The sequence below is a fragment of the Leuresthes tenuis genome, unplaced genomic scaffold, assembly GCF_036924035.1.
Source record: "Leuresthes tenuis unplaced genomic scaffold, fLeuTen1.0.hap1 SCAF_86, whole genome shotgun sequence".
In the NCBI taxonomy this organism is placed as follows: Eukaryota; Metazoa; Chordata; class Actinopteri; order Atheriniformes; family Atherinopsidae; genus Leuresthes; species Leuresthes tenuis.
In genome coordinates, this window is record NW_027325440.1 from 68,494 (window position 1) to 81,218 (window position 12,725).

The 12,725-nt window shown below is 41.0% G+C and overlaps 3 non-coding genes across 3 annotated transcripts; 1 reads left to right on the forward strand and 2 right to left on the reverse strand.

The window, feature by feature from the left end:
- Positions 1-6,124: 6,124 nt before the first annotated feature.
- Positions 6,125-6,236, forward strand: LOC140286372 (U5 spliceosomal RNA). The gene has a single exon (XR_011911202.1). It is a non-coding gene; the product is annotated as a U5 spliceosomal RNA (small nuclear RNA).
- Positions 6,237-9,470: 3,234 nt separating this feature from the next.
- On the reverse strand, positions 9,471-9,654 carry LOC140286363 (U2 spliceosomal RNA). Its single transcript, XR_011911194.1, has one exon. It is a non-coding gene; the product is annotated as a U2 spliceosomal RNA (small nuclear RNA).
- Positions 9,655-9,962: 308 nt separating this feature from the next.
- Positions 9,963-10,076, reverse strand: LOC140286369 (U5 spliceosomal RNA). The gene has a single exon (XR_011911199.1). It is a non-coding gene; the product is annotated as a U5 spliceosomal RNA (small nuclear RNA).
- Between the last annotated feature and the right edge of the window lie 2,649 nt (positions 10,077-12,725).

The window sequence follows — 12,725 nt, forward strand, 5'->3', positions numbered from 1 at the left end:
GTTTGAATGTCCTACCATAGTTTGTAAATAGCGGGTAAGAAAAGGTTCGAATGCCCGACTTATACACCATAAAAAGCGGGAGCGGAGGTGTTCCGCTGTAAGACGGTGTGAATGTCCGACCATAGTTGGTAAAAAGCGGGTAAGAAAAGGTTAAAATACCCGACTGTACACAATCAATAGCGGGAGCGGAGTTGTTCGGCTACAAGAAGGTGTGAAAGTCCGACCATGGTTTGTAAAAAGCAGTTAAGAAAAGGTTCGAATATCCAACCAAACATAATCAAAAGCGGGAGCAGAGCTGTTCAACTGCAAGTAGGTGTGAATGTCCAGCCATAATTACTCACAAACGGGGGAAGAAAAGGTAGTATTGCCAGACCATACATGATCAAAACAGGGAGCGGAGGTTCAGCTGCAAGGTGTTAATGTCTGACTATAGTTTGTAAAAAGCGGGTAAGACAAGGTGCGAATGCCCAACAATGTATGATCAAAAGAGAGAGCGGAGGTGTTCGGCTGCAAGGTCTGAATGTCCAACCATAATTTGTAAAAACCGGGTAAGAAAAGGCTCGAAAGCCCGACTATACATCATCAAAAGCGGGAGCGGAGGTGTTCAGCTGAAAGAAGGTGTGAATGTTCGACTAAAGTTTGTAAAAAGCTGGTAAGACAAGGAGCGATGTCCCGACATTGTATGATCAAAAGCGGGAGCGGAGGTGTCCAGCTGTGAGTAGGTGTGAATGTCCGACCATAATTGCTGAAAAATGTGTTAGAAAAGGTAAGAATACTGGACCATACATCATCAAAAGCGGGAGAGGTGGTGTTCGGCTGCAAGAAGGTGTGAAAGTCCGACAATGGTTTTTAAAAAGCGGGTAAAAAAAGGTTCGAATGCCCGAATATACATCATCAAAAGCGGAAGCGGAGGTGTTCGGATGCAAGAAGGTGTGAACGTCCGACCAAAGTTTGTAAAAAGCAGTGAAAAGCGAGAAAAAGCATTTCGTGAGTTCTGCATGATTTGGGATTTTGCTTATAAAATGCATTACTTCACTCAAACTATGTTAAAACTGATTTGTCCTTCATATTTACCATGTCTAGAAATATTTAAACAAAAAAACAACGTTGTACTTTGCAGTAAAAGAAAGAGCAAATCTAAAGTTTCAGGAATCCGAGTATAGGCCTGCTTTCATGAGTTCTGCACGATTTCGGATTTTGCTATGAAATGAATTGCTTTGCTCAAACCAAGTTAAAACTGCTTTGTCCTTCCATATTCATCAATGTCTAGATCGACTTCAACAAAGAAAAACATTGGACTTTGCAGTAGAAGAAGTTGAAATCCATCTACACATTGATAAATATGAAGGAAAAAGCAGTTTTAACTTGGTTTGAGTGAATGAATTCATTTTATACATAAAATCCGAAATCGTGCAGAACTCATGAAAATAAGCTTATTCTCGGATTCCTAAAACTTTTGATTGGCTCTTTCTTTTACTGCAAAGTACAACGTTGTTTTTTTGTTTAAATCTATCGAGACATTGATAAATATGAAGGTAAACGCCGTTTTAACATAGTTTGAGTGAAGGAATTGATTTTATAGATAAAATCCCAAATCATGCAGAACTCCTCAAAAGGGGCGTATGGCTTAATCACAAGTGTGGTTCTTTCTCATTCACGGTAGTATGAGGAAGTTTATGCTTGAAATATATGTAGAAATGGGTACATATGAAGGACAAAGCAGTGTTAACTTAGTTTGAGTGAAGGAATTCATTTTATACATAAAATCCCAAATCATGCAGAACGTATGAAAAGAAGCTTATTCTCGGATTCCTGATCCTTCAGTTTTGCTCTTTCTTCTACTGCAAAATGCAATGTTGTTCTTTGTTGAAGTCGATCTAGACATTGATAAATATGAAGGAAAAAGCAGTTTTAACTTGGTTTGAGTGAATGAATTCATTTTATACATAAAATCCGAAATCGTGCAGCTCATGAAAATAAGCTTATTCTCGGATTCCTAAAACTTTTGATTTGCTCTTTCTTTTATTGCAAAGTACAACGTTGTTTTTTTTGTTTAAATCTATCGAGACATTGATAAATACCAGCCGATACTGCTGCCGCTTTTGATAATTTATGGTTGGGCATTCTTACCTTTTCTTACCCGCTTTTTACAAATCATGATCTTACATTCACACCTACTTGCAGTCGAACACCTTCTCATCCACTTATGATCATGTGCGGTTGGGCTTTCGCACCTTTTCTTACCCATTTTTCAGTAATTATGGGTGGACATTCAGACCTTCTTGCAGCCGAAAACCTCCGCTCCTCTTTTGATCATACATTGTCGGGCATTCACACCTTGTCTTACCCGCTTTTTACAAACTTTAGTCGGACATTCAAACCTTCTTGCAGCTGAACCACCTCTACTCCCTGTTTTGATCATATATGGTCTGGCAATAGTACCTTTTCTTACCCGTTTGTGAGTAATTATGGCTGGACATTCACACCTACTTGCAGCCGAACACAACCTTTGATGATATATGGTCCGGCATTCTTACCTTTTTTAACACATTTTTCAGCAATTATGGTCGGACATTCACACCTACTCACAGACGAACACCTCCGCTCCCACATTTGATAGTGTATAGTCGGGCATTCTCACCCTTTCTCATCAGCTTTTTGCAAATTATGATCTGACATTCACACCTACTTCCAGTCGAACAGCTCTGCTCCCGCTTTTGATTATGTTTGGTTAGATATTCGAACCTTTTCTTAACTGCTTTTTACAAACTTTGGTCGGACGTTCACAATATCTTGCAGCCGAACACCTCCGCTTCCGCTTTTGATGGTGTATATTCGGGCATACAAACCTTTTCTTACCCGCTTTTTACAAACCAAGGTCGGACTTTCACACCTTCTCTTAGCTGAACAACTCCGCTCCCTCTTTTGATTGTGTACAGTCGGGTAATTTAACCTTTTCTTACCCGCTTTTTACCATCTATGGTCGGACATTCACACCGTCTTACAGCGGAACACCTCTGCTCCCTCTTTTGATGATGTATGGTTAGGCATTCGCACCTTTTCTTACCCATTTTTCAGTAATTATGGGTAGACATTCACACCTTCTTGCAGCTGAACACCTCCTCTCCCGCTTATGATCATGTGCAGTTTGATATTCGAAAATTTTCTTTCATGTTTTCTAGCAATTATTGATGGACATTCAGACCGTCTTGCAGCTGAACAACTCCGCTCCCACTTTTGATGGTGTATAGTCGGGCTTTCGAGCCTTTTCTTCCCTGGTTTTTACAAATTATGGTTGGACATTCAGACCTTCTTGCAGCCGAAAACCTCCACTCCCTCTTTTGATCATACATTGTCGGGCATTCGCACCTTTTCTTACCCGCTTTTTACAAACCATGGTCGGACTTTCACACCTTTTAGTAGCCGAACAACTCCGCTCCCGCTATTGATTGTGTACAGTCGGGTATTTTAACCTTTTCTTACCCGCTTTTTACCAACTATGGTTGGACATTCACACCTTCTTACAGCAGAACACCTCCGCTCCCTGTTTTGATTATGTATGGTTTTGACATTCGCACCTTCTCTCACCCGCCTTTTACTATGGTCGGCCATTCACAGCTTCCTCTCCACCATACTTGTATGGTGGGATATTCACACCCACTTGCATCCGAAGACCTCCGCCCCCACTTTTGTTGATATTTAGTCGGTCATTCGCACCTTACCCGCTTTTGGCAAACTATGGCCTTCTTGCAGCCAAACACCTCTGATCTCGCTTTTGATGATGTAAGGTTGGGCATTCAGACCTTGCTTCACCTGCTTTTCACCAAATATAGTCGGACATTCACACCTTCTTGCAGCCGAACACTTCCGCTTTTAGTGTTCTATGAGGCATTCACATATTTTTTTTCACCGTATTTTATAGATTATGGTTGGAAATTCTCACCCACTCTCATCCGAAGACCTCTCCTCCCGCTTTTGTTAATATTTAGTCGGGCATTCGAACCTTTTCTTACCCACTTTTTACAAATTATGGTCGAACATTCACACCTACTTGCAGCTGAATACTTCCGCTCCAACTTTTAGGTATGTATGGTTGGCATTTGCACCTCTTTTTATACTGATTGCTGAAGATTAAGTTGTTCTTTCTCAAACTACAATTTTTTTTTAATTGTTGAAACTTGATTTGAAGTGGATAAATAAGGAGGACAAACAGTTTTAAGTCAGGCTGATAGAAGGAATTAATTTTATAGCAAAATCTGTATTTCGTCATATGTCGAGAGATGCTTATTGCTGAAGAAATTCTTTCTCATTCTACAAAGTACAACGTTGTTTATCGTTGAAACTTGATTAGACATGAATAAATATGAAGGACAAAGCAGTCTTAACTTGGTTTGAGTTAATAAATTCGTTTTATAGGAGAATCCGAATTCGTGCATAACTCATAAAATAGAGCTTATTTTCGGATTCCTGAAGAATGAGTCTGGTTCTTTCTCATAATACAAAGTTTGTTGTTTATTGTTGAAACTTCATCAGAAGTGAAGAAATAAATGAATGCCTATCAACAAATGTGGGATCTAAACTCTAGTGCTTCCTCTAAAATAATTTCCTTTCTCAATTCAGAAATGTGTGTGTGTAAGTCACAACACCCGTGACACCAAAACGGCTTTCTTTTCTCTCTTTTCTCTACACTCTGCACTATGAGCACACACACCAAACCAGAAAGGCTTTTTTCTCTCTTTTCTACATTATGGACTGTGGGGACACAAAACCACTCTCTTTCTTTTTTTTTTTTTATCGTGTGCCAGGGCGTTGTCTCACGTATTAGATTATGCTTAAGATACGAATGGGTTTATCAGTCACATCAGAATCCATACATACTGATCCTCCCGTAATAAAATGGTCGGATCTTATCAAACACACTTTGTTTCTTGTGACAATCAAGTCAGCGAAACAGCGTATACACGTCAAGACACTGAATCAAGTTTGCCACAAGAACTCATAAGTTTGGCAGTATTGCTCTGCCGTCAGCAATCATACACCCATTTTATTTTCGTGAGACATGTGCAAGCACCTGTTCATCTACTGTTCTATCACTATGAATTAGTGATCTATTATCAATAAGGATACTTCTACAACTACTATCAAAGTATGTCCGGACTTCTTATGTTGTCAGTTGCTATATATGAATAAGTGGGTAGCTACTGACAAGCATTAAGCATGTCACACAGCCCAAACATATAACATTTCAGGACACACCACACAGTTAACAACCACAGTGAAGCGTGTCAAAGCCCAAACATGTAACATTCAACAGGACACTTACACAACACATTCAAATCAAACAGTCAGACAACATACAAGAACATATACCCCAGCCGGCATTGCTCCCTGCCTATTTCCTATTTTTTTACCTTTATTCACAAACTCTTCAACTTATACTCTTTTACCGAAGCTGCTACAGCTCGATTGGCCGAATACCCTTTGATCCTATTTCGGTGAATTTGACATCTGCCTTACATATAACAGATTAGCGGTTTAGCAGTTTTAATTTAGTTTGAGTGAAGGAATTCATTTTATAGCAAAATCCGAAATCGTGAAGAACTCATGAAAGTAAGCTTATTCTCGGATTCCTGAAACTTTAGATTTGCTCTTTCTTTTACTGCAAAGTACAACGTTGTTTTTTTTTGTTTAAATCTTTCTAGACATGGTAAATATTAAGGACAAAGCAGTTTTCACATAGTTTGAGTGAAGGAATTCATTTTATAGATAAAATCCCAAGAGTCTGCTGAGAAAAGAGAGTGAATGCGAAGTAGACTTTAACACGGCTATGGGAGCGAGCCGAGTGCGGGCTAACCGGGATAATTGCTTGAAAGAAACGCGACACCGAATGAGTGATCAGAACAAAGCCTCAATACGGGATTCTCGTGGTGTTTTTGTTGCTGCCTTGTCTTTTGCACAGAGTAAAAGACAAGGCAGCCATCGAATAGGGCCCGATTGTTCCTAGTTGGTCAGCCGAGGAGCAAGGGGGGGGGGGGAGCAAGCGTCTCAACCAAGCAAAGCTCACCATGGGGAAGGTGGCTATGCCAACTAGCCTGATGCCCTGCTCCCGCAGTGACGGATAATCGTACTCTGGTTTCTCTTCATAACGTAAGTCTTTCGCCTTTTACTAAAGATTTCTGTGGAGAGCAGCACTAATGAGTTGTTTCTATTTTTGGCAGGCTTTACCTTTGCGGGTGAAGCCCTTTCTGTCTGTGCAAAAGAAATCTTCTTACTGTGCAGAGTGACTTCTCTGAGTAGAGTCGCCTTACTTGTTGCGACTGTGCCGATGTTCGAAGCTGGAGTGCAAAGTTGTTGCTTGAATGGTGCTTGCTGGAGCGTGCGGGAGTGCAAAGTTATACCATTTAAAAGGGCTGAAGAGTGCTCAGTGCAGCGGGTGGGCGACACTCTGGCCACCTTGAAAACCGAGGTTACATCCACTACCAGGGGCTGCCCAAGTTCTGCCGCAAGTGTTGTGAGCATGGGCACCTGGTTGAGGCTTGTACCAAGGTGTTATGTGGGAAGAGCAGAGAAATTGGGCAAACTTTTGGAGAGTGTCCAAATGGCAGGAAATGTAATCTCTGTGGAGAAATAAATCACCTCTTCAGAGATTGCCCTAAATCTTTTGCCAACAAATTAAAGACGGTAAAGCCACAGTCAAGCCAACAAAGAGAAGGACCAAAGGTGGCAGTTGGTGAACAAAGTGAAGAGGTTGACCCAATAAATTCAAACTTCCCGCCAAAAGCTTGGATTGGAAGTGAGGAGCAAAAAGGGGAGGGGCCTGTAGAGGCCTCACCACTCAGTGTTGAAGTCTGTGAGAATTCACAGGCAGAGGGTGGAGCTACGCTAAATGAGGAGGAAGAGCAGACAGGTGAGTCTAGTGAAGATACTCACCTCCCCGAAGGTCAACAGCCGAAGAGGACGGCATCTGAGCCTCTGATTCCCCAGTGGTATCAGAGAAGAGGGGAAGGGTTAGGTCCCTTTCAGACAGTTCTTCAGTGGAAGAACCTAGAGTCTTCACCAAATGAGGTCTCCTTTTTAACTTCAGCTCTGCAATCAACCCCCAGGGACTCAAAGTTAAATGCAACATTGCGTCAGAGGCCAACACCGAGAGTCCGAAAAGGAAATATAGATCACCCTACTCACTTTTCACCTAAAGAAATGAAGGAAGAGCTAGTTTCCCAAGAAATAACCTGTGTGTAATTTGTTTTGATAACTTAGAAAAACGAAAATGACATACCTACTTTCCTTTATGCTTTTAATGGTTCTCACCTTCTCAACACTAAATGTGAGAAGTGTGAAATCAAAGACAAGAGCCCAGAGTATTTTATCCTTCTTAGACTCCATAAAATCAGATGTGTTTTTAATACAAGAATGTGGACTACCTTTTTTAAAAAACCATAGACAATGGGAGGAAATGTGGCCCCATTTATCGATATGGAGTGGCTCAAATCAAAATAAAAATGATGGTGTGGCCATTCTAATTAAAAATCCGCATGTTCTGGTGAAAGGTAGCACAGTGGTGAGAGACGGACGGGCACTTTTAGCACACTTGAATTTTATGGGGCAAGACTTTAACCTCTTAAATATTTATGGTTTCAATGGAAAAAATGAAAGGTATGACCTTTTAGAAGATATACAGCTTTACATGCTAGGGCAAGTACCTTTAGTTGTAGGAGGGGATTTTAACTGTATCTTGAGCAGGAAAGATAGAAAAAGAGCAGGGGTAGATTTTAAAGTGGATAAGACTTCGATTTTACTTCAGGGCATATGCAGGGATTTTAAGCTTACTGACTGTTTTAAAACCATGCATCCCAGAGAGGAGGGCTTCACCTGGTTTAGTCATGATGGCACCAGAGCCTCTCGCATTGATTATTTCTTTACTAGAGATTGCCCACCCACTGATGTTAGATTAACCACTGTTTTCTTTTCAGACCACCTTATGCTCTCCTGCACCCTTTCACCCCCTTCTGGTGTGACGGTAGGAAGTGGTCTGTGGAAACTCAACTGTTCCCTGTTGGAGGATGAAATCATAGTCAGTCAGTACAGGGAATGTTATAAAGAGTGGCAGACCCTTCAAGACCTCTACGAAACACATGCACAATGGTGGGAAATGGTGAAGGAAACGACCCAGACTTTTTTTAAACAGCAAGGTAAACGTAAAAAAAGGAAAGAGAATAGATGTATGATGGGACTACATAAACGCTTACAGCGCTACTTTAAACTAAATCAGTGTGGCATAGACTTTAAAGAAGAAATCAAAGATGTCAAAAAGGAAATGTCAGTTTTAGCAGAAATAAAGAGTAAAGGAATTTTTGTAAGAAGCAGGGAGCAGGAAATTGAGGAAGGTGAAAAAGAAAGAAAGTTATAAATAAAAAGGAGTGTATTCAAAATCTAAAAAGAGAAGATGGGTTTTTAACAAAATCCACACAAGAGATGATTGAAACTGTACATACCTTTTATAGTAACATGTACAAAGAGAAACCAGTGCACTTGGAAACATCGGCAGAAATCTTAAAATTCGTTGACAAAACCGTAAAAGAGAATGCACACTTGACACAGAATTTTACTGCTTTAGAGTTAAAAAAATGCCTAACAGGTTTTAAGAGAAGTCGAGCTCCGGGTTTAGACGGGCTTCCTGCAGAATTCTATCTGACCTATTGGGACCTTTTATCATCAGACATTTTAGATGTTTTTAAAGATTTTGAAAAACTCGACCGACTGCCTGACAGTTTTAGAGTGGGAATAGTGACTCTACTTTATAAAAAAAATTATAAGACTGACCTAAAGAATTGGAGGCCCATCACACTTTTAAACTTTGACTGTAAACTTTTTAGCAAGGTTTTAGCGACACGGATGTCCTCTGTTTTAGAGGAGGTAATTCACCCAGACCAAGCTTGTGCCATCTCAGGGAGACAACTCACCGACAGCCTCGTACTGATTCGAGACATCATTGATTACGCTAGAGACAGAAACACCCGGCTTGTCATCTTAAATTTAGACTTTGAAAAAGCATTTGATCGGGTCTCGCATCAATATCTCTTTCAGGTGTTGCAGCCATCGAAAAGGGCCCGATTGTTCCTACTTGGTGAGCTTTGCTTGGTTGAGACGCTTGCCCCCCCCCCCCTGCTCCTCGGCTGACCAAGTAGAAACAATCTATTCGATGGCTGCCTTGTCTTATACTCTGTGCAAAAGACAAGGCAGCCACAAACACCACGGGAACACCGTATTGAGGCTTTGTTCCGACCACTCATTCGGTGTCGCGTTTCTTTCAAGCAATTCTCCCGGTTAGCCCGCACTCGGCTCGCTCCCAGAGCCGTGTTAAAGTCCACTTCGCATTCACTCTCTTTTCTCAGCAGATTAAAAGAAAGTTTCATCTTGGGCTCCCTGAAACTTCCATCCTGCACCGCTGTTTGCTTTTTCACAAGAGCAGAGTAGAGTGCACCGTTCCCAGCGGCACTGCAGTACCGGGTCGAGGCTTGGAGTGAACGGAGCAAGCTTCTTTTTCAACTCCTATTCTTAAAAATCCATTTAATATGTTGTCCTCGTATAGAGGACATATTAAACTGATAAGAACAGATACTACACTTGATCTTAGCCAAAAGGCCGAGAAGCGATAACTGTCCACTGTTTCAGGTCCGAGGGCCCTTGCTGGCACAATGCGCACTTGTAGCAGTGTTCTTTTTATGGCCATAGGTGGCCAGAGTGTCACGTTGCACCTCCGCCCACCCGCTGCACTGAGCACTCTTCAGCCCTTTTAAATGGTATAACTTTGCACTCCCGCATGCTCCAGCAAGCACCATTCAAGCAACAACTTTGCACTCCAGCTTCGAACATCGGCACAGTCGCAACAAGTAAGGCGACTCTACTCAGAGAAGTAACTCTGCAAAGTAGCAAGATTTCTTTTGCACAGCCAGAAAGGGCTTCACCCGCAAAGGTAAATTCTGCCAATAATAGAAACAACTCATTAATGCTGCTCTCCACGGAAGTCTTTAGTAAAAGGCGAAAGACTTGTATGTTATGAAAAGAAACCAGAGTACGATTATCCGTCACTGCGGGAGCAGGGCATGAGGCTAGTTGGTATAGCCACCTTCCCCATGGTGAGCTTTGCTTGGTTGAGACGCTTGCCCCCCCCCCCCCCTTGCTCCTCGGCTGACCAACTAGGAACAATCAGGCCCTATTCGATGGCTGCCTTGTCTTTTACTCTATGCAAAAGACAAGGCAGCAACAAAAACACCACGAGAATCCCGTATTGAGGCTTTGTTCTGACCGCTCATTCGGTGTCGCGTTTCTTTCAAGCAATTCTCCCGGTTAGCCGACACTCGGCTCGCTCCCATAGCCGTGTTAAAGTCTACTTCGCATTCACTCTCTTTTCTCTGCAGACTCTTGGGATTTTATCTATAAAATGAATTCCTTCACTCAAACTATGTTAAAACTGCTTTGTCGTTCATATTTACCATGTCTAGAAAGATTTAAACAAAAAAAACAACGTTGTACTTTGCAGTAAAAGAAAGAGCAAATCTAAAGTTTCAGGAATCCGAGAATAAGCTTACTTTCATGAGTGCTTCACGATTTCGGATTTTGCTATAAAATGAATTCCTTCACTCAAACTAAATTAAAACTGCTAAACCGCTAATCTGTTACATGTAAGGCAGATGTCAAATTCACCGAAATAGGATCTAAGGGTATTCTGCCAATCGAGCTGTAGCAGCTTCGGTAAAAGAGTATAAGTTGAAGAGTTTGTGAATAAAGGTGTGCGCACACATAGTGAGCTGTAGGAAAATAGGCAGGGAGCAATGCCGGCTGGGGTATATGTTCTTGTATGTTGTCTGACTGTTTGATTTAAATGTGTTGTGTAAGTGTCCTGTTGAATGTTTGGGCTTTGACACTTCACTGTGGTTGTTAACTGTGTGGTGTGTCCTGAAATGTTATATGTTTGGGCTGTGTGACATGCTTAATGCTTGTCAGTAGCTACCCACTTATTCATATATAGCAACTGACAACATAAGAAGTCTGGACATACTTTGATAGTAGTTGTAGAAGTATCCTTATTGATAATAGATAAACTAATTCATAGTGATAGAACAGTAGATGAACAGGTGCCTGCACGTCTCACGAAAATAAAATGGGTGTATGATTGCTGACGGCAGAGCAATACTGCCAAACTTATGAGTTCTTGTGACAAACTTGATTCAGTGTCTTGACGTGTATACGCTGTTTCGCTGACTTGATTGTCACAAGAAACAAAGTGTGTTTGATAAGATCCGACCATTTTATTACGGGAGGATCAGTATGTATGGATTCTGATGTGACTGATAAACCCATTCGTATCGTAAGCATAATCTAATACGTGAGACAACGCCCTGGCACACAATCAAAAAAAAAAAAGAGAGAGCGGTTTTGTGTCCCCACAGTCCATAATGTAGAAAAGAGAGAAAAAAGCCTTTCTGATTTGGTGTGTGTGCTCATAGTGCAGAGTGTAGAGAAAAGAGAGAAAAGAAAGCCGTTTTGGTGTCACGGGTGTTGTGACTTACACACACACATTTCTGAATTGAGAAAAGAAATTATTTTAGAGGAAGCAGTAGAGTTTAGATCCCAAATTTGTTGATAGGCATTCATTTATTTCTTCACTTCTGATGAAGTTTCAACAATAAACAACAAACTTTGTATTATGAGAAAGAACCAGACTCATTCTTCAGGAATCCGAAAATAAGCACGAATTCGGATTCTCCTATAAAACGAATTAATTAACTCAAACCAAGTTAAGACTGCTTTGTCCTTCATATTTATTCATGTCTAATCAAGTTTCAACGATAAACAACGTTGTACTTTGTAGAATGAGAAAGAACTTCTTCAGCAATAAGCATCTCTCGACATATGACGAAATACAGATTTTGCTATAAAATTAATTTCTTCTATCAGCGTGACTTAAAACTGTTTGTCCTCCTTATTTATCCACTTCAAATCAAGTTTCAACAATTAAAAAAAAATTGTAGTTTGAGAAAGAACAACTTAATCTTCAGCAATCAGTATAAAAATAGGGTAACAAAAGGTGCAAATGCCAACCATACATCGCTAAAAGGTGGAGCGGAAGTATTCAGCTGCAAGTAGGTGTGAATGTTCGACCATAATTTGTAAAAAGTGGGTAAGAAAAGGTTCGAATGCCCGACTAAATATTAACAAAAGCGGGAGGAGAGGTCTTCGGATGAGAGTGGGTGAGAATTTCCTACCATACGAGTATGGTGGAGAGGAAGCTGTGATTGGCCGACAATAGTAAAAAGCAGGTGAGAAAAGGTGCGAATGTCAAAACATACATGATCAAAACAGGGAGCGGAGGTGTTTGGCTGCGACAAGGTGTGAATGTCCACCCATAATTAATGAAAAACGGGCAACAAGTAGGTTAGAATGCCCAACCATACATCATCAAAAGCAGGAGTGGATGTGTTCGGCTTCAAGAAGGTATGAATGTCCATCAATAATTGCTATAAAACATGAAAGAAAATTTTCGAATATCAAACCGCACATAATCATAAGCGGGAGAGGAGGTGTTCCGCTGCAAGAAGGTGTGAATATCCACCCATAATTACTGAAAAATGGGTAAGAAAAGGTGCGAATGCCCAACCATACATCATCAAAAGCAGGAGTGGATGTGTTCGGCTACAAGAAGGTTTGAATGTCCGACCGTAGTT